The 25,435-nt window shown below is 39.0% G+C and overlaps 1 pseudogene across 1 annotated transcript in view; it reads left to right on the forward strand.

Annotated features, from left to right (window-relative positions):
• The first annotated feature begins 8,235 nt into the window (after positions 1 to 8,235).
• LOC306655362 (glycerophosphocholine phosphodiesterase GPCPD1-like) overlaps positions 8,236 to 25,435 on the forward strand; it is a 28,771-nt pseudogene continuing 11,571 nt past the window's right edge. The window contains exons 1-6 of the transcript XR_013766998.1: positions 8,236 to 8,318; positions 10,518 to 10,578; positions 18,489 to 18,566; positions 19,236 to 19,274; positions 20,819 to 20,880; positions 25,146 to 25,211. The product of XR_013766998.1 is annotated as a glycerophosphocholine phosphodiesterase GPCPD1-like (transcript). The remainder of the gene's footprint in view (positions 8,319 to 10,517; positions 10,579 to 18,488; positions 18,567 to 19,235; positions 19,275 to 20,818; positions 20,881 to 25,145; positions 25,212 to 25,435) is intronic.

Below are 25,435 nucleotides of genomic sequence, written 5' to 3' on the forward strand. Positions count from 1 at the left end.
TTTTTTAAGCTAAGCAATGCACTTTTTGTCAGATCTTAGTTGTGTGAAGATTGGGTTGGAAATCCTATGGTATTATTTATTCCACTGATATTTAGTGGAAAATAGTCTATAAGGGTTCTATATACATTTCCCACATAGAATGAGAATTTTAACATTTTGGTGTGAATTGGCACTTTTAGAAAACTGAAAAAGGATTGGTTTACTTCATCTGCAGATCTTTTTACAATGCAGTGACCATTCCCTTAGAATAACTTGATCAGCCATGTATTTGTGTTTCTATTTCTGTTCTGCTGCTCTTCCCTGGGCCTCTTCACTTCCTGTTCCACTATGACAACTTCGGAACAGGGGGAAAACAGATTATAAGGGGGAGATAAGCAGAAACAAGGTGTCAGGAAAGGAGATGGGGGGATGGGCTGCCGAACCATTTAATTTGCTGAGAGGAGCTTATAGTAACTGCTTATGATACACTTTGCTTCATAACTATCTGCTCACTTAATTTCCTATCTCTTCCTGATTAACAAACCAGAGAGAGTAGAGGGTTAAAACAAATGTGTATAGGGCTAAGTCCAGGCCTCTGTGTCTCCCTCTTTTACCCTTTATGCTATGCTCCAGCCACGCTGTACCTGTGCTAGAACTTGCACAGGCCATGACCCTGCAATTAAACCCGTCTGTGTCCAGAAGTCCTCTCCTTCCCAGGCAGTTCTCCCTGATACACTGATTTCTCTTTGACCGTTCACTACTCCCTTATGTGCCCTTGCCAAATCCATCAGAGGGAGGAATCCATCTTTTTAACTGATAACTTTATGATCACACGTTCATCGTGCTGTGCCTCACACTATATTCCAGGTAGATGTAGCTGATGTCTGCTCACCTACGAGACTGCAGGCTCTTCAAGGGCAGGGTCCTTGTCTTACTCATTTTTATTTCCACAGTACATGGAACATAATAGAAAAAAATGTTTGGAATTACTGGGTTAATACAATTTGTATCAAATGTCCTTTTGAATTAAGAGGCAGTCGTTATATTTAATATGAATGTAAACTTTGAATTGGTTTACATTTTGACAATTGGGACAGCTTATTGATGTCAATTTTGAAATGAAGAGTTGTAATGCTTAATTATTTTATACTTTCTGGAAATAGAGTGAAATGTTTAAAATGCTGCCATTGTTCTCTGGTATTTTTTCCCCTTTGGAATTGTGTTCTGTAGCTACTGGTTGTGAATGTGAGGCACACAGTTCACTTCTGTGTGGGTGGTATCTGAAGGCTACTACAGCTGGCTTCCTGCCACCCACTTACCTCTCTCTATTGTTCTGTGTGACACTTGTCTCTTCTCCCCTCCAAAGCCACGCTTACGCCTACCTCAGTGCCGCTTTCCTTGTCTGAAATGCCTTCTCTGCCTTCCGTCAGTATCCCGCTTGGGTGCCACCTCCTCTATAAAACTTGCCTCAGCTTTTGATCCACATCATGATGGAAACAAGTGCAGACAGCCTCTAAATCTCACTACTACGTTTTTCTGCTGGGGTAATAATCCCAGAGAGGTTATCTCTGACTTACAAGGTTGGGACTGGAACCTGGATTCCATGACTTCTAATCCTGCATTCTTAAACTACGCTGCCTTCTGAAGTCTTATGGCACTTGGCATGAGCTTTCTTACTGTCCAGCTTGTTTGTGTACCTTCTACACTTTCCCTAATAAGATTGTAAGCCCCATAAGGGCAGGCACGACTACACTTAGTTGTGAACTAGATAAATAAACAGTGGTGGCAACAATCCTACTTTCCTAACTCCAATTGTTTCACAATAAATATGGTTTTGTGTGGCATGCTTGACTGTATCATCTGGAGTGTGTCTGCTCACTTGTTGGTGTGTGCATGTGTTTGTGTGTTTTCACCTGGCTCTGCCCCAGTTGCTTGGAGTCACATATTTGACAGGTCACCCTAACCAATTTTCTGCTTCTTGGTTAATGAGAAGAATTACAGGAATAGTGATTATTATTTCATTGACTTCAGTGGGAAATAAGGTGCCATTTTCCCACAGAACTTGATTGTCCCCTTCCTGGGTCAGAACAGTATACCCCAGAGTCCTACTGATGGACTGGTAGTGAAGAAGGTGCTTCCTTGGTTAGGACTCATGTGACCTTTGGAACAGGCCTTCTGTCTTGGTACTTTCCCTTTACAGCTGTGACTGAATTGTGTCTTCCACAGTATTACTGGTTTGGTACTCTAGGTTGACAATGGAGTCCTGTGAATTTAAACTTGTATAATTGATTTACTCCTTGGATCATGTACTTTGGTGGTGGAAAGCAAGTTATTCATATTAGAAAAATACTGTATTATTTGGCATTCATGATCAGAATTTTATTCAAGTATAACTTCTTAGTGGGCATATACAGTTTGAGAAGTAGATTTGAGATGCTTAAATGCAAGGTAGCTTATTAAGGCTGCCAAGTGTGTGTTGGAAGTAATGGGATCATGAGTTGGAACAAAGACTTCACGAGCTCACAAGCTCTAACAGAATGAGGTGAAGATCAAGACAGTTGTAACACCAGTTTGAGTCACAGTCAATGGCCAGGGGGTGTAGTTGGTGCATTTTTTGAGGAGTGAATGAGCCATTTTGACAATGGAGAAAATACTGTGAATGCCAAATAGAGTCTTGGTGTATGTGTAAGAGATAAAAGCTTGTTAGTGATTTTAAAGAAGGAAAATGACATGAAAGTGAAGTGTTTAAAAATAATGAGGAAAGTAGTACAGGAATAATAAAAGAAGTACTTTAATTAGTCTGTCTAGTCCTCTATTAGATTCATCCAATATACTTCTACCCATTTCCTCAAATGGAAAACAGAAATATGGGTGGGCAAACTTCAGAGACTAATTTGAAAAGCCAAACGATATCATTTCAAGGAAGAAAGCAATAAAGGCTTAGCAAAAGTTCAGTGGTTTCCCATGGTTTTAAATGTCTCTATGCAGCCTGCAGCCCCGACCTCTCCCCAAGTTCCATATTCACCTGTCCAGTGCTGTTCCCATCTCCACTTAGAGGATGAGCAGGCATGTCTTGCTTACTGTATTTCAGCAAAGCTCTTTCTCCTTCCCTCTTTTCATCACTCTGCTCCCATCCCACCCTTCCCATGTTCTGTTGCACCTGGACTGCTCCATGATTTTTCTCTCACTGAGTCCATATGCTTATGTGCCTTGTATTATGATATGTGATAGGGCAGTTACCAGGTTTTTTTTTTTAATTTTTAAAAATTTCATCACTTATCTTTGATACTTGAGAATCACTTTATATTAAGTGACGGAAAAATCCAAGTCCCCATGGGATTTTTATGAGTGTTGGATTGATTTGCTGCATTAAAAATATAAGACGCATAGATTGTTTTAAAATCATGATGTTCTATCCAGAACATGGTATGCCTGTATTTACTCAAAATGTTTTCCAGTAAAATGAGTTTTCATTTATGTGCAGTGTGCTTCTTAAAGTTTATTTCCAGATTTTATTTTGAGTTTTTGGTACTGGGGATTGAGCTTAGTGCTATATCTGAGCAATATCCCGACTTTTTTTTTTTTTTTTGGTGTGGGGAGAACAGGATCTTGCTTAGTTGCTCAGGCTGACCTTGAACTTAAGTTCCTGCTTCAGCTTCCCAAGAATTGCTGGTATTACAGGTGTGCACCACTGTGCCTTCCTATTCTTAGATTTTAAAAGACTACTCAAAATAGGTTTTTAAAAATTTGTTTTCCATTTCCTCAAATACTTAAGTAACAAGCAGTTAATTTTTGTGAATTGATCATAGCTCCAGCTACTTTGCTGAATTCAGTTAAAAAATTCAGAGTTTTGAGAACAATGGAGAGGGTGGGATGGGAGGAGGTATGTTTTTTAGGCTTCTGGGATTTCTAGATAATTGATCATATTATCTACAAATGCCTTTTTGTTTCTATTTTTTTAAACTACCTTGTTTCATTTTGGTAGCTAGTAGTAATCACAGGCATCCTTGTATTTTTTCCTGATTGTCATCTGAATGGAAGCTGTTCCATTTCTTTTACTGGAGGTGTGATTCGAAGGTGGTGTCTTGTGTCTGAAAATTTGAGTTGCCTGTTAGACATCTAAGTGGAAAGGAGGGACGTGTGTATTGTGTGTTGCATTTGAGGTAATTTCCTCTGTTCTAATTTGCTTATTTACTCTTTTACAATATCTAGCATACTGTTTATTTTAAATACTAATTAAGCCTTTTTTTTTTTTTTTACAAATTTTCTAATTGATTCTTCTCTATGTTCATCTGATTTTCACTCTTTTTTAAAAAGAAAATAGTTCACCATTCTTTTTGTAATGAAAGTGTAATTTCTGTTTATCTCTTTGAATACTCTCAACTTATTTTGTTTTAAATCTTCTTCAGGATATTCCAATTATTGATTTTGTTTTTTCTCCTAGCATGTCATTTCCTTATTCATGTTGTCATTTTGTGATTGTGTTTTTGTCTCTTTCCTTTCTCTTCCAACTTCTGCCTTGCTATTGCCTCACTTGAAAGCTCCAGAACCTCAATCTGAACCCAGGTAAATGATTTATAACTGGTAGTTAATGAAGGACACCTGGAACATTGCACATCACCCTAGTGTCATCAGGTGGCTTCATTTTGAATTTTGGTCCAAGGGCATTTTTATATTCTGTTTTGGTCAACTTTATCTTTTTGTAACTTGTCCATTTTTCCTGGACATAATTTTCTTCTAATATTAAAGGCAAATTCTATTGCCTACGTCCAAGAAAATTTGACTTATGGAATATGTCCTCTAACAGACACACACATATATATACATCTGTAGTGTATTCAGAGCCAGGATTTGCTTGTTTGGCATGATTCCTTGATCATCATAACATTGTGAAAAATCGCCACCCTCCTAGAGGAGTGTGATGTGGGTGCCTTCTTCCTGCAGGAAGCCAGAATTAAGAACAGGCTGTGTGTAGTGGAGAGGTTTGTGGTTCTTCAGCTGCCGAGCACCCACCTTCTTTCAGAAGCAGCATTTCCTTTTTGGAAATTCTTTCTCACCTCTCAGGTGTAGTCTTTAAGGGCTATAAGACAAAGTGCACTCCTTTCCCCCAGCCAAGGACTAGGTGCATCAACAGAGCCAGACCAGCTGAATTTTTTAACTCTTCTGGATCATTTTGTCTTAATCAGAGCAGCCAGCAGCTAGAACAAATGTTTAGACTGTTTCCATTCCAGGATAAGTGAATTTTGCCAAGAAACCCATTGGATCTTCCTGACTCTTGTTGTTTCTGACCTTGCTCTTTGGCCTTCCCTCCAATTCTATGAGATCTTTCACATCCCTCTATTAAGTTCCTTTCTTTTAGAAATGTGAATTTCATACACTGTTCTTCAGTTCAGCAGCTTGCATTTCCTTCCCACGTGAGATAATCTGTGTACTCAGTATTAACAGGAAGCATTTATTAATTCAAGTAAGTTCTAATCTGACCTAGTGTGCTGATAAGGTAACAACTGGCAGATTCAGTGTCTAAGTGAATCGGGAGCCCAGCCTGTGCTCTTGCTGTATTAAAAGCAGAGTGGCCATGAGCCCCTCTACTTCCCTGTTGCGTCCCAGCCTTGTTTCCAACCATCTTCTTCCACCAGTGCCTTCCTGTCCTGCTCTACTGCTCACTAACTCAGAAGTCACTTGTACTTTGTTTCCATCATTTTTCTTTTATTTCATCTCCTTGCAAGACCAGTTCTATAGTCTTAGACAGTGCCTTTCCTTTCCCTCTCCAAATTCCCATAGTGGCTGACTACTGTTCTCTTGATAGTTGCTTGCTTGTTACCTTTTTGTCTGAGTCCAGGATATAAAGAATAATGAGATATTCCTTTGATGATGTGAATATTTCATCTCTTAGGTGCTGAGATCAGAGAGGCTTGTTAGGTGATACACACCCTTGTCTTTTGAGTTTTGAGTGCTTACCATGACATTATATCTTTGCCATTTGGTCCATTGAGTTGGTTGAAGACACACACACACAATTTTTCATTACACATAGCTAATGATAGGGAAAATGCCCAATAAGGGATTTGACTCCACTTCTACCTCAGAAACCTGCTTCCTGAAACTTCTAGCCTGTAACCATCTTCTCAGCATCTCTCTCACCCAGCCATAGTGACTTACCTTCTCATGCCAACCTGTCTTGTCTTCCCATTTCATCCCTTCCCAGACTTTCTCTTTTGCCACCTGTCTCTGGCCCTAGATTATCTTTTCATTTTTATTTATTTTGGTACCATGGATTGAACCCAGAAACAGGGAAGGCATCAAAGACTTATGGGATGAAGTCACCCATAAGTCACTCTGAAAGGGACTTCAGAGAGGTCTTAGCACCAAAATGGATGTCTGTGAACTAAAACATAGCATCCTGATACAATTACAAATTCAAATGACAACCCAAAACCCTGCATTTGCCACCACCAGAATCTAATGGGGCACAACCCCATTCTCTGCCAATTTATAAACAAAGGGGCAGAATCAAATATTTATCCTCCCTTTCTGTTTCAGTTATATTTCAGGAAAATCAAGGGGTTGATAAGGAAAAGTTTTCCTTTATGGAAGAATTCCAAGTAAAAAAAGCAAAAGGAAGACTGTAAGGAATCCCACGAAAACCACGCTGGACTCGGGAAATCATATAAGGGAGTTTATTAAGCAAACAGAGTGTGTCTCTGCAGGGTAAGAGAGAAAATGAGGGGAAAAGAGAAAGGGCGCGTGCTGGAGAGAGTGGAAAGCAAGGAGGAGAAAGAAAGCGAGTCAGAGAGAGAAAGGCAAGAGAGAAAAGATGGCGGTGAAGCTATCTAAGAATCCCGGGGCTGGGGAGATAGCTCAGTCGGTAGAGTGCTTGCCTTGCAAGCACAAGGCCCTGGGTTCGATCCCCAGCACCGCCAAAAAAAAAAAAAAAAAAAAAGAGCATCCCGCCGGGCTAACAGGACCAATATTGGAGGAGGATATTTGCAAGCTGACTGACGAACCAATAGCTAGACAGGATGTTCACAGACTGACAGTAGTTGAGAGGTGGGGAAATGGCTGCATCAGAAAGAGTGGGGAGAGCAGCTTTGTACATTACAATGACCAAATTAGACAAATTGTCACCTTGCAGACATCAGTGGAACGGTGAATGTAGGCAGTGCTTGTCAAGAGATGCTTGGACCCCAAAGTGAGAAGTTTATAGCAAGGGATGAGGTGTAACATTCCCCCCACCCCCCGCCTGCCCCGAACCTCCTGAGCATTTTGACTTTGGCATCAGTAAGAGTAGCAAGAAACTATTTTTTTTGGACAGGGTGGTGGGGGGTGGGGTTACCAGGGATTAAATTCAGGGGCACTCAACCACTGAGCCACATCCCCAGCCCTGTCTTGTATTTTATTTAAAGACAGGGTCTCACTGAGTTGCTTAGTGCCTCACTTTGTGTGTGTGTGTGTGTGTGTGTGGTGCTGGGGATTGAACTCAGGGCCTTGTGCTTGCAAGGCAGGCACTCTACTGACTGAGCTATATCCCCAGCCGGTGCCTCACTTTTTGCTGAGGCTGGATTTGAGCTTGTGATCCTCCTGCCTCAACCTCCCAAGCTGCTGGGATTACAGGCATGCGCCACTGCACGTAGCAGCAAGAAAATTTTTTATATGTTTTCCAGTGGATGGCCACAGGAAAAGTACAATATCTATTATCAATTCTTGTTTCCTAAACAGCTAAAACTGAATGTGAGTATGCCTTTGGCCCTGACTTCCACTGTTCAGGAAATATAGGATGCCATAGGTCATATGACACCAAAGGATGCACAAAGCCACACACAGGATACGGAACATTCTAGTATGCATTCTGAAAGATGCATTTTTGATTCACACTGTACAAAGGGAAGAGTTGTGTCTGTATGCCTTAAGTTCTCTGAACTTGTGTATGTTCTGATAGCAGACTCCCAAGTGTGCCAGTTTTCTGTTTAAGGGAGTAATTGAGAGTAAAGAACTGGAGTGGTATGAGGAGGCAAGTACAGGGAATGGCCTGGGTAGAAGATCTGCCTTGTTATTTCACAAATGCCTTCAAATACATGCAATGAAACCAGCAATTTTTATACATGCCTTGGTGTGTGTGTGTATTGAAAAGTGCCATCTTTTCATCTACTGTCAACTTAATGGCAGGAATGGAGGCCACCAGCTGTTGATGGAGCACCAGAAGATCCCAGAGGCACTTGGAAAGGATTCCTGGGATAGGAGAGAATTATGGTGTGGAATATGATCTTGCAAGTGGTGGGGGTCCCCAAGCTCCTGGTGGGCACCATGCCCCATGAAACTGGTGTGGCTGCCTCTGATGCTTGGTGAGGAGTAAGAATGAGATGGCCCTGGAGATGGCTGTGGCACATTAGGGAAAGGATACTGTCCTCCCAGTTCTGCTGCACAAAGTGCAGAAGACGTGAATCCCACGGTCCTAAAAGACCAGCTGCTGCTGGATCTGAGGGTGCACCATATGGTCTATACGAAATTCTGGAAGGGGAATATTTGGTATACTATATGGCTCTATGGGGCCTGGCATAGAAGGGGCTGGATAAGAACCACCAGATGGGGAGGCTGATGATCCTGAAGGAGGAAAGGGTGCTGGGGGTCCTGGAGGTGGGAGGCACAAAAAAGATGCATTCCGGTAGGTGCTGGTCCAAAAAGCACAGTGGAGGGCGTAATACTTGGTGGGAGTCCAGATGGCACAGAAGGCTAAGGGTTGGAGCCTGGTCAGCCTGGAGGAGGTTGGACAGTTTTGTGCTGTTCACAGCAGGGGTTTTGGCAGGAGAGTGTTCAGAAAATTAATCAGACATTTTCCTGGCAAGACTGAAGCCCACTGCAGGGAGTAGCAGCACGAATGGGTCCAAGGGAAGTGGGCCCTGAAGAACATGGGCGCAGCCTGACTGAGGGCAGTGGCAGCAGCACCCCTGGAGAGCATTTTTTAAATGCCTTCCCAGATAGGTGCATGGGGATACCTGTAGGGACTCATGGAGTTTTCTGGAGGGAAGTGGAATGCAGAAGCAATCCAGGGTTAAACAGTGATAATCAAGAGTTTGTGTTTTCTTGGCCAACTAGGGAAATTCAAAAGGGAAGAATGATTCATCTGGTGCAATTTCCCTTTTCTTCTTTGCAATGTAGGCTGTTGGTTAATTCTGGGCAGAGAGCACTGTGCTGAGGGTCTAAACTGGAGATTTGCCTGTTCACCAGTTGACCTAATGCATATATATGGGTGTTGTGGTTGGTTCAGTTCAAATAAGATTCTCACTCAACATTTTGTTCACTGTAGTAAGATTCCAGGTGTGTAGGGAAATGTTCACAATGAGGCAGGAGCAAGGTGAGGGTGAGCAGAAGGTACAAAAGTTCTGGATGAGCAGCTGTAGTTTTCTCTGAATGACAAATTGTAGAAACACCAGTCTAGTTTCTGGATCCTTGTACTATCTATAAGCTGGTGTGTGTTCAGAGTATACACAAGTCACTGTAAAATTACATTGAGCCAAATATCATTAGATACATACACCTTCAAAAAAATCACCCTTAAAAATGAATTGGGAGTTATTTATACTATGGCTAGTCAAAATGATAAAAGTGACCATGGATCTTTAATTGATATACGATTCTTTGATCTCAGAATTCACCGTCCATAGCTTTAAAATACCATCTAAATGGTGAAGATGCTCAGATCTATCTCCAGTTTCATATTTCCTTTCAATTACAGACTCCTGTTGCCATGTACCTTTTAGACTTCTAGTTGGAGGTCTAGCAGGAACCTCAAACTTCACAAGTCCCAATGGAACTCATGTCTCCCCTCTGTGCACCCCAACATTTTACCAGCCATCTTCCCCATCTGGTGACAGGCAACTCCATCCTTCCAGTTGCCCAGGTCAGTTTCTTAGAGTCACCCTGGACTTCTCTTTTACTTTCAGACCCCACCTCCAATCCATCAGCAAACCCTGTCCAGTTTTTCTCCCTCCCCTCCTTCGAAAGAATAAATTGGATTCCGTCTAGCACTGGACTCCTCCCCTACATGAAAGTATTCACAGCCTCACACCATGTCTGGTTTGAGAAAAATAAGGACTTACCTCTTTTATGACTTTTGCTGCTTATTCATTCCAGGCCCATGAGACTCCCAGGACTCCCTGGAAAGTCCCTCAACCTTGACCACACTTGTCCCCATGTGACTGTGCATCTAACTCTCTGACCCTTCTTTCTTCCAGAGCAGACCATCCCTGAAGCTTTTTCCTCCGCTGCTTGGTCATTTGTCAGTGAAATGCTCAATGTCCTCAACTTTTCCTTTTCTTTTTTGTGTCACAGCACCGTTTCCTGGAGATACTGTAACACCAGTTTGATTTGCATGGAGAAGACAGCAAGCTCCTATTCCATCTCCTATTTCCAAAAATCCATTTAATGTCCATATCAGATATAAGCTGATAAGAACAGAGACTACACTTGATCTTAGCCAAAAGACTGAGAAGCAATCTCAACCTTTTGAGATTGCTCAATGTTCCCTTCATCTTCTTCTCTAGGCTAGCACTGAACAACAGAAATGTAGTGAAAGCGACATATGCCATTCCAAATCTTCTAGTAGTAAGTAAAAAAAATAAATAACAAAAGGAGCAGGTGAAATCAATTTAATAATACATTTTTTGTAACCCAATGAATTTCACACACAAAAAGTATAAAAGATCAGTGACAGATTTATATCCCCCACACTAACTCTTAGGAATCTGATATGCATTTATAGGTAGAGCACATCGGTTTGGATTTCCAGCAGTTAAAGTGAAATGGAATCCTACCAAACCAATAAAACTGTTCAAAGAGAAAAGCATTTGCTGTAGTATGGATCTGGAATGTCCCCCACAGGTCCAGTGCTAAAGGCTTGGTCCCCTGCCTGGTGCTAGTGGAAGGAGTTGGAACCTTTAAGAGGCCTAGTGGGAGTTCTTGGGGTCGTTAGCAGAGTGGCCTTGAAAGGAATGGTGAGACCCTCTCTGGTCCTCTCCTCCTTTCTTTGCTAGCTGACTGCCATGACATGACCAGCTTGCTCCACCACACATTCCCTGCTAAGATGTGTTGCCTGTGGGCCCCAAAGCAGTGCGGCCAAACAACCATGGGCTGAAACCTCTGAAACAGCCAAAGTAAATCTTTCTTCCTTATAAGTTGATTATTTCAGGTATGTGATACAGTAACTGAAAGCTTTTTTTCCAATTTTAACTTAATTTAAATTAAGTTCAATTAAAATTCAGTTCCTCAGTCACACAAGCCACCTTTCAAGTGTTCAATATCCAGATGTGGCTGGCTACCATATTGGACTTCACACCTCTACGTGAAATCCCCTTTTCCTTTCTTGTTCTCTCAGAATGCTGATGTTGTCTTTCATGCCTTGTTTGCATATCCCTGGGCCTAAAGGTGGGTGAGTGTCTTCCTCACCATTCATTGCTCCTTTCCCAGAATATTCTCCCTGCTTCTATGATACCCTGTTTCTCCCCACCACCCTCATGGTGACAGTCATCTACCAAAACCTTACTGGCAGAGGACTTTATTCCTTGAAGGTTTCGCTTCCTGCCTCACTGTCACTTTCTCAAACACTCTCCTGTCCTTGGTGATATTGATATCTTTGTAAATAACGTTTCCAATATACTGGCATCTCAGTTCTCTGCCAATGATCTTGTCTCCTCAGCCATTCATTCCCAACGTCATTTCCCAGACTTGTTCTGACCAATATTGACACCCCCCTAATAGCAATCTCATGTGCCTTACTATCACTGCTCATCCCTCTGCCGCTCTCCCCCACGAGACCACCTACACCCATCCATCCCCTTTGACCATGGCCCACCTCCTCTCGGGCCCTCACCTTCTGCCTCTCCCAGCTTTAATCACAGCCAGTTGTTGGAATCACTTCCTTGTATGTGCCCTGTCTTGCTTCATCACGTTCTGTTTCCATTTCACCTCCAAGCCATCGTCTGTATCCACACAGCTGAACAGAGCTGGAGGGAAGCGAGCAGCCATCTGATCGGTCTCACGTGGCTAAACTCACCTCAGAGGATCTGCAGAGCTGGTCCAAAATCTGACAGTCCCCTAGTCACGCAACCTGTTTCACGATGGAGATCGAACGCAGGGGCGCTTTACCACTGACCTACATCCCCAGCCCCCACCACCTTTTTAAGACAGGGTCTCACTAAGTCGCTGAGGCTGACTTTGAACTTTTGATCCTCCTGCCTCGACCTCCCCAGTAGCTGAGATGACAGGCATGCAGTACCATACTCAGCTAGATGATGTTTTACTAGACTTAAAGGGCACAAAGGCTTCACTTTCCTGAATTCATTTTTCCCCAGATATATCACTTAGGAAAGTTACATGTTTCTGGATTTGTAAAAGAGAGATAATGCCCACCTTTATATAATAACTTCATATCACATACGGAAATCACATATATCATAAATGTGCAAGTAAAAAATTAGAGATGTTATTTTTAGTGAGAATTCACTTTGATAGGATTTGGCATTTTCAATGAAAAAAAGAAGGGGGGTCTGATTCCCTACTTACTTTATCCTAAATTAATCTTGTTTCCCCTCTTCCACCAAGTTGTCTGAGTTGGGGGTGGGGAGTGAACGTGAACTGCTGAGCTGGATGGCAGTGAGGCAGGATCCCCAGGGTTATTCTGAATAGAAAGAGTAGAGGTGTCAAGTAGACCTTTCCTGTCTCCCTCCGACCTGCTTGCCTATCTTTGCTTTTTTTAGCATTCTATCTTTTTTAGCATTCTATCACTTAAGTACTATGGAGTATTTAGCATCTTGATACCTCCATACTCCCAGATAGAAATAGAAATTGGAAAAAGTCGACTTTGTAAAATTAATTTTAAAAAAACGTAACTCTTCATATCCAGTCATCTTACTTTCCTCCTGCTCAATACCAAACCAAACGTGGCTGGAAGCTGCCATTTGAAGGTAGCTGTATATGCTACCTGGGATCTGTCACTTCCAGGACCTGTTTATTCATGGCATTTTGGATATGTGTAATTTTAGTTGTGCAATTGAAGTGAAAAAAAAATCAAGTACTCTTGTAAAGAATCTTATGAACCCTTTTTTTTCCATATATTTTATTGGTGCATTATAGCTGTACCTAATGGTGGTGTTGTTACACATTCGTACATACATAAAATATAACAATATAACTTGACCAATATCATTCCCCAGTATTTCCCCTTTTCCTTTCCTTCTTCCCTCCCCTGGTCCCTTTACTCTACTCTACTTATCTCCCTTCAGTTTTCATGAGATTACCCCCAGCTTTCTCTTTTTTCTTCTGTAGCTTCCACATAGAGAGAAACAGACAATCCTTGACTTCTGAATTTGACTTGTTTTGCTTAACATAATGATCTTTATCTAGTTCAATTTTCCTGCAAATTACATAATTTCATTTTTAATGACTGAGTGAAAGTCCCTTGTGTATACATACCACATTTGCTTTATCCATTCATCCATTGATGGAAACTCAGGCTGGTTCCATAATTTGACTATCGTGAATTGTGCTGCTATAAACATGGGGAGCACATATTGCTATAGATTGCTGACTTTCTTTTTAAAATGTTTTATTGTTTATTTGTTCTTTTTAGATATACATGATAGTAGAGTGTATTTTGACATACCTACATGGAGTATAACTTCCTATTCTGTGGTCTTACATGATGTGGAGTTACACTGGTTGTGAATTCATATATGAACATATGAAAGTTATGTCTGATTCATTCTACTGTCTTTCCTTTTCCCCCTCCCCACCTTTCCCTTCATTCCCCTTTATCTAATCCAATGAACAACTATCCTTCCCTCCCCGCTTATTGTGTATTAGCATCCACATATCAGAGAGAACATTTGGCCTTTGGTTTTGGGGATTGGCTTTTTAAACTTAGCATGATAGTCTCCAGTTCCATTTATTTACCAGCAAATGCCATAATTTCTTTCTTCTTTAAGGCTAATATTCCATTGTGTATATACCACTTTTTATTATCCATTGATGACTTTAACTCTTTAGGATAAATACTGAGGAGTGGTATAGCTGTGTCAATATGGTGTTTCCTTACCGCGTCTTTTGAGTAATCTCCATACTGATTTCCATAGTGGCGAACTAATTAACAATCCCACCAAGAGTGTACAAGTGATAAAACTTTTTCTTGATAATAAATTGCTAACTGCTGTTATCACTAATTCCAAGATAAGGGATATCATCAATTGGTGGTTAGAGTGAACATATAAATAATTAGTTGCAAAATATTTTTGAAGAAAAGTTCATTCTGTCTAGAGTGTTGGACAGACAGCTTCAAGGATCACCAGTCAGTTTAAACACGAGCGCCATCTAGCGGAGATGTTGTGTACTGGAGGATTGTTGGAGGTCAGGCAACAATGTAATGTAAACCACGTTACATCTCAGTCTTGACCAGCTATTTTCCATTACCCAAACTTCTAACGGCTCTAATCCTTCTCCCCATCTGTACATCTGTAAGAAGACTAATTATCAGTATGCCAGATGGCAGCAGTAAAGTTTAATGATATAAAGTATGTAAGGACTTAAGGACTTGACTATATGCCGGACATGGGATTAAATTCTTCCCTTTTTTTTTTTTTTTTTTTTTTGATACCGGATTGAACTCCGGGGCACTTGACCACGAACCACATCCCCAGCCCTATTTTGTATTTCATTTAGAGACAGGGTCTCACTGAGTTGCTTAGAGCCTCGCTTTGCTGAGGCTGACTTTGAACTCGCCATCCTCCTGCCTCAGCCTCCGGAGCCGCTGGGATTACAGGCCCACGCCACCGCGCCCAGCTGGGGTTAAATTCTTAATAAACGAACTACCGCAATTATGAGAGATGACCAGTAGGTCATCTGTGATGAACAAATTCTTTTATCAAGTATCATTCGCTTCTGTCTTCAGGAGCAAAATTTACTGAGCACCATTTGAAGAATTTTAACTGCTTGATGTCTTGTCATCTTTAAAATCTTTGTATTTAGCTTAACTAATGCTGCTCGTCCTTGAAACACATTGTCATACAAACAAGCACTATCAACCTCGGTGTGCAGGGTTTTTCCAGGACCGCCGGGGAATTACCAGTGGACTGTTGAGTTTCAACATTTTTCTCAGTGGAGGAGAACTCTAAATGCTGTGTTTATGTGCTGCCATCTGGTGGTACTCGGAGGGGAACATGTGTCTGATAAATACCGGGGTCCATTAGCTGACCTGGGAAGTTCTATCCTTTTGGATTCCACATACATGTTACATACTTAAAGATACCACATAGGCATCCATGACCCCACACACAAAAAAGCGTGTTCCACACAACGGGTCACTTCACCCACGAAGTGACTCACAGGTTGTTCTATGTATAGGAAAGTAGGTAGTAAGTCACATCCTGCTAAGGAAAAAAACACATGGCCCTTCACCACCAAGGAGGCTGCCATATTGAGGCAGTATTCACGGATCTGGGAAACCTGTGACTTTAAATTCGGTTCACAATGGACACAACCCTAGACTGAACTCTCAGGTCTGCTAGTGCCTGGTCACTGTTCTCTCCTCAACGCACATCCTACTCTGCCCCAGGCATGCGCTCTCTCTGGAAAGGTACACGTTCCACATGGGAGCTTCTGCAGCTGCTGGCTTAGCCCACTCTGGACACTCTCCCATTGATGGGTAACTGGGTTGTGACCCATTTGAGTTCTTATGAATAAAGCTGCTAAGGACATTTGTGTATAGATTTTTCGTGAACATACACATTCTCATTTTTCTTTCTTTTTTTTTAAGTTTTCATCTTTCTTTGATACATTTCCAGGATATAATTACTAGTTTAGTTTTAAAAAGAAATTGCCAAACTGTTTTCCAGAGTGGCTAGCATTTTACATTTCCACCAGCATGAGAGATCCAGTTGCTCCTCATCCCCACCAACGCCTGGTATCTCACTATTTTTTCCTTCAGTTGTGCTGGTAGGTATATAGCAAGCTGTCATAATGAGCTCAATTTGCATTTCCCTAATGGCTCATGGTGTGAAACATCTTTTTGTGTGTTAATTTTGCCATCTCTATATTTTCTTTAGAGAAATGTCTCTTTAGGTCTTCTGCCCATTTCTTCGGCTTTTTTTTTTAACTTTAAAGTTGTACATGTTGTTGTTATTATTGTTTCAGTACTGAGGATTGAACACTAGGGGCTCTCTATCACTGAGCTACACCTCCAGCTTTCTTTTTCTTTCTTTCTTTTTTTTTTTTTTTTTTTTTTTTTTTTTTTTTTTTTTTTTTTGAGGTAGGATCTCACTAAATTCCTGAGCTGGTCTGGAACTGGTGATCCTCCTGCCTCAATTTTCTAAATTGTTAATTACAGGTGTGCACCACAGTGCCTGGCATGAATTTCCTTTATATAGTCTGTATTCGTTTTTTGTCAGGTACATAGTTTGAAAATTTTCTCTCAATCGGAGAGACTTGCCTTCTTAAAAGGATCTCTTGCAAATGGAATGTTTTAGTTCTGGCAAAGTCCAGATTATTCTTTCCTTTTTCAGATCAAATTTTTGGCATAAAATTTAACAACTCTTGCTGAAACCTAGATCTTAGAGATTTCTCTTCATTTTTTTTCCTTAAAAGTTTTATAATTCTACAATTTACATTGATGTCCATGTCCATTTTGAAGGTTTTGTTTGTTTGTTTGTTTTGAGACAGGGTCTTGCTAAGTTGCTTAGGTACTCACTAAATTGCTGAGGCTGACTTTGAACTTGTGATCCTCCTTCCTCAGCCTCCCAAGTCACTGGGATGACAGGTGTGCACCACCATACCCAGCTTTGTAAACATTCTTTATCAACTTGATGAAGGTCCCTTTATTACTATTTTCATAAGAGGCTTTTTTATCAAATGGATACAGAATTTTGTCAAATGGTTTTTCTGTGCTGCCCAGAATGTTCACGTGATTTTTCTCTTAAGACTATTAATAGGGTGGATTACATTAAATTATTGATTGATTTTCAAATATTGAACCAGTCTTACATTCCCAGCACTAGCCCCCAAAATTTTATAAATTGTATAATTCTATTAGTTAACATTTGGTTAAGAATTTTTTGCATCTCTATTCTTGATGAATGTTGATCTTCAGTTTTCTCCTCCCTCCCCTCTTCCTTCCTGCCCCTCCTGCTTCTTTTGAACCATATTCAACTGGTTTTGGTGGGAGGGCAAGGCTGGCTTCCTAGGATGAGTTGGGAAGTTTCCTTACTCTCCTATTTCCTTTAAGAGAGTTTGTAAAATTGGACTTACCTCTCTTTGGAATATTTGGTAAAATTCTCCAGTGAAACCATCTGGGTTAGAGATGTCTTTTTGCAGAAAATTAAATATAAATACAGTTTCCTAATAGTTATGTGGCTTTTCAAATTATCTACTTCAACTCTGTGTGTTGTGATAGTTTGTGCTTTTTAATCGGTCCATTTCTGCTACATTATCGAACTTAGGTATGTAGAGTTGTGCCTGGCATTCCATTATTGTACTTTGGATGCCTGCAGGGCCTATAATATCCCCTTTTTTCACTCCAGCATCAATATTGTAATATCTAAAATCTATACTCTGAGAGATATATGTGATTTCGGCTTTGTCAATATTGCTGGATCTTATCAAACAGCAAAATTTCCATTGATTGTCTACATTGTTTTTCTGCTTTTAATTTCATTGATTTCTCCTCTTTGTTATAATATCTTGGGTTTCTTTTGTTCTTCTTTTTCTAGGTCCTTGAGGGAGAGCTGGGTTGTTGCTTTGAGACTTTCTCTCTTTGCTGATGTATGCATTTAGTGCTATAAATTTTCCTCTTGCAACTGCTTTATCTATGTTCCACAAATTTTGATAAGTTCTATTTTCATCTTCATTCATTTAATTTCATTTTATAATTTGCCTTGAGACTCCCTCTTTGACCTATAGATTACTTAGCATGTGCTGTTTAGTTTCCAAGTTCTTGGGAGACTTTTTGTTATCTTCCTGTTGTTGATTTCTGGCCTGGCTGCCGGGCAACTAGTCTTCAATTTCCTCTCAGCCCATCGGCCACCTTCATGACCTCTCTGCCCTTCCCCCAGTTACTTGATTCTGAGAATTGCCTCTTAGCCTTCCTTTGCCCACATCCTAGTCTCCAAAGGCCTTTCTTTCAGTTCCTGGTTCCATCCAACCACAGTCAACACCGGTTTGTACAGTGTGAGTCAATTCCATGGCCCAAGTTTGCATAAGAAAAAACTGAGACTCAGTTAACCAGGACTGGGGTAGGCTCATTTGTAGAGCATTTGCTTAGCATGTGCAAGACCTTGGGTTTGATCCCTAGTACCACCTTTAAAAAAAAAAAGAGTATAAAGCTGGGAGGTTTGTTAAGTTAAAATGGTTTTTCTGCATGGGGCTAATAGTTTCATCATTCAGTAAATTGAAATTATAGGCCTATCCAGTGTAAACATTCAGTAATAATGAAATAGGCCCATTTCTCCCTCTCTTTTTGTTGTTTGTTTTAGAAATATGATGCCGACCCAGTTGAATTATTTGAAATTCCAGTAAAGGAACTAACATTTGACCAACTCCAGTTGTTAAAGGTAGTGACAGAAGCATAAATGTAAATTTCCATTTCACTTTAGTTCTGCTTACTGATAAATGTTATGTTCTCCTTGCCACATGGTTAACTAGTTAATATTATGTAGAGTGTGCTCTGATTTGGAAGATGCTGATTCATCTATCTACTCTGTTTCTGTGGATGTCATGATTTTGTATTTATGAAAGAACTAGGCTGTATGTAAGTCTTTGTATGCCATAGGGGTTACCTGCCTTTCACATTCATAATCTTAGAATGCCTTTATTCTGCAGGAGCCCTTCTCTTTATAACTGTCTCTGTTTTACAGTTGACTTTTTATTTGATAGTTGGTTTTGTACAAATGTTGATTTCTAGGATCTTTGTATTTTTGGTTGTATGACGTAGTTTTATGTGGTTCCTTTTCCCATTCTCATTAAATATGTATAGTTAAGTATGAGCAGTTTCCTAACTTATTATTTTTTATGTCTTCCCTACTTGGGCATTTGATCATGACCTTGGTGTATGTGAACACTATAAAATAAGTAGACTAGTTAGTGTTTATTCTAATAAACTGGTAATTCTACATTTTATATTCCTTTCTAAATTCCTGAGTTGTTACAGTTTTATTGACCATCTCTTCATAACCTAGGATTTTTTTTTTCCTCATTGCATTTTGTGTGTTTGTATTTTCTAGCTCGCTCACGTGACTGCATTAAATCTAAAGATCGACAAGGTATGCACCAATATGGAAACCAGTTCACAGTCATTTTAACAAATAGAATACTGGGCCATCTGAATATAATTTTACAGATGTGATGGCCATACATATATTAATTTTCAACTGAATATATGTTGTATATAACCATTTTATTTTTTCTTAGCTAAACCATCAGAATTCTTCACAATATTTGTACCTATACATGTTTTCAAACATTTAATCGTTATAGAAAATATACAAGTACAGAATTTGGCTGCAGAGCCAAGAATTTGAACCAGTTCTGTCATTGATCATTTAGACTTTGGGCAGGTTTTTACTTAAGCACTCTGTGCCTCCATTACCTCAAAACTTATCCTTGCCTGCCATGTTCCTTTGTAATTGCACTTTGCTTTCTACTCACATAGGGTTAAATAGGTGACCATTCATTTGAGGCTTATTGTATCCTTTTTTGTGTTTATGTCCTTGCTCTAGAATGTAAGCCTATCAAGGGTAGGAAAATATTTTCATATTTCTAGAGATCTACTTTCACAGTGTTCTACATATGGTAGGTACTTTAGTAGTTTGTCTGCAGTTGTGTCATTGACACAATTTGAATGCCCTTTATGAAGAAACTGTGAGATGCTTATGACTTAAAGATTATCTCCAAAGCATTAGTGTGACTGCATAGTCTTACAGATATTTAACGACAGTAAATTTTGCTCTTAATTTTCAACTGGGAAATTTTGCATTATTTTAGTTTTGTAATAAACATAAGTTGGGATTTGTTTTAAAGAAAAGTTTAATATTTTAATTTTTTTCTCAGTAAAAATGTCATCTGTGTCTCTATATTCATTTGGATTCAGTAACAACACTAGTATCTATAGATTATCTTAATCTCTAATTTCTGAGCTGATTTTGATATTTCAAATAGAAGTCTTAGCAAAATGACTGAACTCAATTCCATTAAGAAATAACACATTATTGCTTTCGACTACTTTTAAAAGAGTAATATTATGGCCAGGCACTGTGATGCACACCTGTAATCCCAGCTCTTTGGAAAACTGAGGCAGGAAGATAGCAAGTTCAAGTCCAGCCTGGCAATTTGGGGAGATGCTGTCTCAAAATATAAAGGACTGGGGATACAGCTCAGTGATAAGAGTGACCCTGGGTTCAATCCCCAGTGTTTTTTTTTTTTTTTTTTTTAAAGAATGTTCTATAAGAAAACAATTACTCTTGGGACCACAGTCTATGGTATTTATATTAAATGTTACAACTAGTCTTTGTGAAGGATACTTGTTTAGAAAATGGGGTTTTCAACATTAATGCAGGAGGGCTGGGGAAATAGCTCAGCTGGTAGAGTGCTTGCCTTCCAAGCACAAGGCCCTGAGTTTGATTCCCAGTACCGCAAAAAAAAAAAAAAAAAAATAATAATAATAATAATAATGCAGGAGACTTCAGAAGTGCTACACATGAAAGGATCTTGTGATCATTTCAACACGTTCATTCTCTCTTTTTTTTAGTGTAAAAGATCTTAGTGATACAATGTCATTTTATTTACTAAATTTGTTATTTAATTTCAGAATCTGTGGTTGAGGAAGAAAATTCCTTTTCTGAAAATCAGCCATTTCCTTCTCTTAAGATGGTAAGTTCCATGAGGAAACCTAGGACAAGGCTATCTCATTAATCTTCTTATTGCCTGAACAGTTTATTTTGTTCTTTTAATTGGGTACTAAAATGATGGTGTCAACGATGTCATTAATGAATTTATTATCATTGGTGCTTCTAGAAGGTGCACTTTTGTGTGGTATGCTTGTGCTACTTTTTATTTTTTTTTTAATTTTTAAATTTTTTTATTTTTAGTTGTAGATGAACCACAGTTCCTTTATTTATTTATTTTTATGTGGTGCTGAGGATCGAACCCACTGCCTCTCACATGCTAGGCAAGTGCTTGACCACTTAGCCACAATCCCAGCTCCTACTTTTTGATTTTAAGAGTAACTTATCTGCTCAGATGAATAAAAATTTCCTCAGTGGGTTCGTTTGGTAAGAATAGCATTTGTTCATATTTATGTATATAAACAGGAAGGATTAGGTAAAGAAAAATGGGTCCAAAGAAGGTGAGATGGTTCCAAAAACTAGTTTTGGGAAAGAATTTAGATTCTGTACTAGAGAAAATGAGTGCCCTCATGACTTAAAATAAGATAGATTTCAAAAATTCACTGAGAAAGAAATGAGCATGAAAGTTTTAAAAACTAGGCAATTTATACAGGAATCCTTGTAGCAGCAGCAGGAAAGCCCTCATAGGGCAAGAGATGGTGAGTCTCCCTTGGTTCCTACAATTCCTCTTGTGAACATCTTTTCTTCTGTGCTATTTTGTTTTGTCTTTGTTTTGGGGTCTTTTGTTTTTGTGTTTGTTTTTTGGTACCAGGGATTGAACCCAGGGTCACTTAACCACTGAGCCACATCTCCAGCCCTTTTTATATTTTTTAGGTAGACACAGAGTCTCGTTGAGTTGTTTAGGGCCTTGCTAAATTGCTGAGCCTGGCTTTGAACTCTGGATCCTCTTGCCTCATCCTCCCCAACTGATGGAATTATATGTGTGCCTCTGAGCCTGGCTTTTCTTTGTTTCTGTTTTTTCTGACAGTGTCAGATATAGTAGATTTCTTAGGCAAAAACAGGTGATTTCCATTTATTATGATGTGAAAATGTATGTTTTGGGTATGGGGCTTATTAGTGGAATATCTTTTTTTTCAGATCTCCAGAAGTCATGATTTATTGTCATTTTCTCTCCCCCCCCCCCCACATTTTTTATCCGTGCATTATAATTGTACATACTAAAGGGGTTTGTCATTACATATTTGTGTATGCATACAATATAAAAATATAATTTAGCCAGTATTACTTCCCAGCACTTCCCCATTCCCTCCCCACCTCCCATACCTTTCGGATCTTTTCCTCTACCGATCTCCCTTTGATTTTTAGGAGATGCATGGCCACCTTTGTTTTCCTTTTTCCTCTCTAGCTTCCACATATGAGCGAAAAACGTGACCCTTAATGATCTGAGTTTGATTTATTCTGCTTAACATTATGGCTCTACTTCCATCCCATTTTCTGCAAATGCCATAATTTGAGAATTTTTATGATTTTCTTTATGGCTGAATAAAACTCCATTATATTATTAGTGAATTTTTATCTAGTATGTCATTTGGTTGCTAAAATATGAAGATAAGTGATTTAGGAAAGAAGTGACAGTAAGGAATCTGTAATGAGGTATTTTGCTAAAACTTTTAGGTATGTATTACCTGAGAAAGGAGTTCATAAAACAATCTAAATAGTTAGAGTGTAAAGTGGTTAAAAAGTATTGATTATTTACTCTGCAAAAAGGGTTTCACAGAAGAGCCCTCAAGTCATTTTTTTCTCAGAAATCTCATGATTCCCAACCTTCTGAATTATTGAACAGAAAACAAATTTTAAAAAAATTTTATTCTTTTTAGTTATACATGACAGTAGCATGTATTTTGACACATTGTGCATACACAGAGTATAACTTCCCATTCTTGTGGCTGTGCATGATGTGGAGTTACGTGGTCATGTACTCATATAGGGACTTAAGAAAGTTATGTCCCATTCATTCTTCTCTTTCCCATTTCCATCTCTCTTCTCTCCCCACTCCCTGTATCTATTCTGGTGAACAACCCCACTCCACCCCACTCCACACTCACTTATTGTGAGTCAGCATCTGCATATCAGAGGAACATTTGGCCTTTGGGTTTTTGGGATTGGCTTATTTCACTTAACACGATAGTCTACAGTTCCATCCGTTTACTGGCAAATGCCATAATTTCATTCCTCTTTATGATTGAGTAATTATATTCCATTGTATATATGTACCACATAGAAAAACATTTTAATTGTGTATTGAATGTTTGACAACTTTTGTTTAGCCTAATAAGTGACACACAGATACACTGACATACTTAATTTGCCATCATTATCATGTAATAAAGACATTTTTACAAAAAAAACTATCAAATACAATTTCACTGTAAGGAAAGGACAACCTTTTTTGCAAATTTTAATGCTTAATAATCTTACCACTAAAGCACACTTATTTTTCAAAAAAGTACAGTAAAAACATACAGAAGCATTGAATAAATAAGACTTTAGGTGTAAGAGAAGAAAGGGTAAAAGCCCCACACAAAATGGAATGCATGCTGTTTAAGGCATGTGCTTTTTATATGCAACTGGTTCATAGAGACCCCAGGTTATTAGTCTTCCGGGTGGTGGTTTGGGTTTTTTTTGTTTGTTGTTTTTTTTGTTTTTTTTTTTGGTTTCTTTTTTGGTTCAGGGGATTGAATTCAGGGGCATTCAGCCACTGAGCCACATTCCCCAGCCCTGTTTTGTATTTTATTTAGGGCGAGTGTTTTACTGAGTGGCTTAGCCACCTCGCTTTTGCTGAGGCTGGCTTTGAACTCATGAATCTCCTGCGTCAGCCTCCTGAGCCACTGGGATTACAGACATGTGCCACCACACCTGGCTAGGCGGTGTTCTTAACACTAAACTTTTCTGTTGATGTCCTTTGATTTGCTTTATAAAATTAAATACCAAGTATTTTAGACATGTTAATAACCCTAAAGCTTTGAAATCAGTTAAAGACAATCTATGTCAGATTCATTTTGGCCTAAGCATGTTTGTGTATTCACTTCTTTGTAGGTTAATAACCAAGCTTCATATTTTTTTTTTTTTATTTTTACAGTCTGCATTTTGATTCACTGTACACAGATGGGGTACAACTTTTTGTTTCTGTTGTGCCACATGATGTAGATTCACACCATTCATGTACTCATACATGTACATAGGGTAATGATATCTGTCTTATTCCACCATCTTTCATACCCCCACCCCCTCCGACATCTCATTTCCCTCGAAGTTCCTCCATTCTTCTCTTCCCCCCCCCCCCACCCCCATTATGTATCATCATCCACTTATCAGGGAAAACATTCAGCCTTTGGTTCTTTGGGATTGGCCTATTTCAGCATGATATTCTACAGTTCCATCCATTTACCTGCAAATGACATAATTTTATGCTTCATTTCTCGGTTTATACCCAAAGGACTTATTAAAATTAGCATACTATAGTAATGCAGCCACATCCAATTTTTATAGCAGCTCAATTCACAATAGCTATATTTGGAACCAACCTCAATCCCCTTCAACAGATGAATTTATAAAGAAACTGGTATATATACACAATGGAATATTATTCAGTCATAAAGAAGAACAAGCTTCATATTTTTAACTTGATTTTCTAGTTATGACTGTCCAAATAATCTGATTGGAAAGTGTGCAGATTGTTTTTTTTTTTTTTTAAGATAAACAGAACAACTTATTTGTTTATATAGATTATTGTTTTCTGATTTATGTGCTTTAGCATATTTTTTCTTTGGGGATAACTTTCAGGGGGTTATCACCATGGTATTTTTAAAGTATTATCATCTTCAAAACAAGCTAAAATCATGGGTTTTCATATAATCATACCTTAGTATACCAGCATACCTGAATGTGATTTAGAAAACCTAACAAATGTCTTCTTGAATTCTTAATGTTCTAAAGGAATGGTGAGAAGGATTTTAGGTTAAGGATCTTTCTGGTGCTACTTATCATTTATTACAGATATTTCTTGAAACTGCTACTTTCACTGTTTTAATTTGTGTTATTTAATGTAGTAATCATTAACCAGTTTGTCAGTTTGATGATGAGAAAAGATAGTTTATACTGAAGATATAAAACATTTTATCCTTACTAGCAATGTATTCTTTATTGATTGATTGCTTCTTGTAATAATTCTTTTTCCTTTTTTTTTTTTTTTTTTTTAATTCTACCATTTCACCAAAAACAAAACTCCAGGTTTTGGAGTCCTTGCCAGAAGATGTAGGGTTTAACATAGAAATAAAATGGATCTGCCAACAAAGGGTAAGTTATTCTCTGAACTACACATTCTTCTTTCTTTCTCCCTCCCATTTTTAAAGTTGTTTAGTTTCTATCTTTTATTTTAATGGAATTAAGTGAAACTGAAAATTTTCAGCTTTATCCATCAAAGCACAGTACTTGTTGAATCATTTTACAAAAGTCTTACACATAGCAAACATGTGAGTACTTTTTAAATTAATGATGATGTATTGTAGAAATTTTGATTT

The sequence above is a fragment of the Sciurus vulgaris genome, assembly GCF_902686455.1.
Source record: "Sciurus vulgaris genome assembly, chromosome: 2".
Taxonomy (NCBI): Eukaryota; Metazoa; Chordata; class Mammalia; order Rodentia; family Sciuridae; genus Sciurus; species Sciurus vulgaris.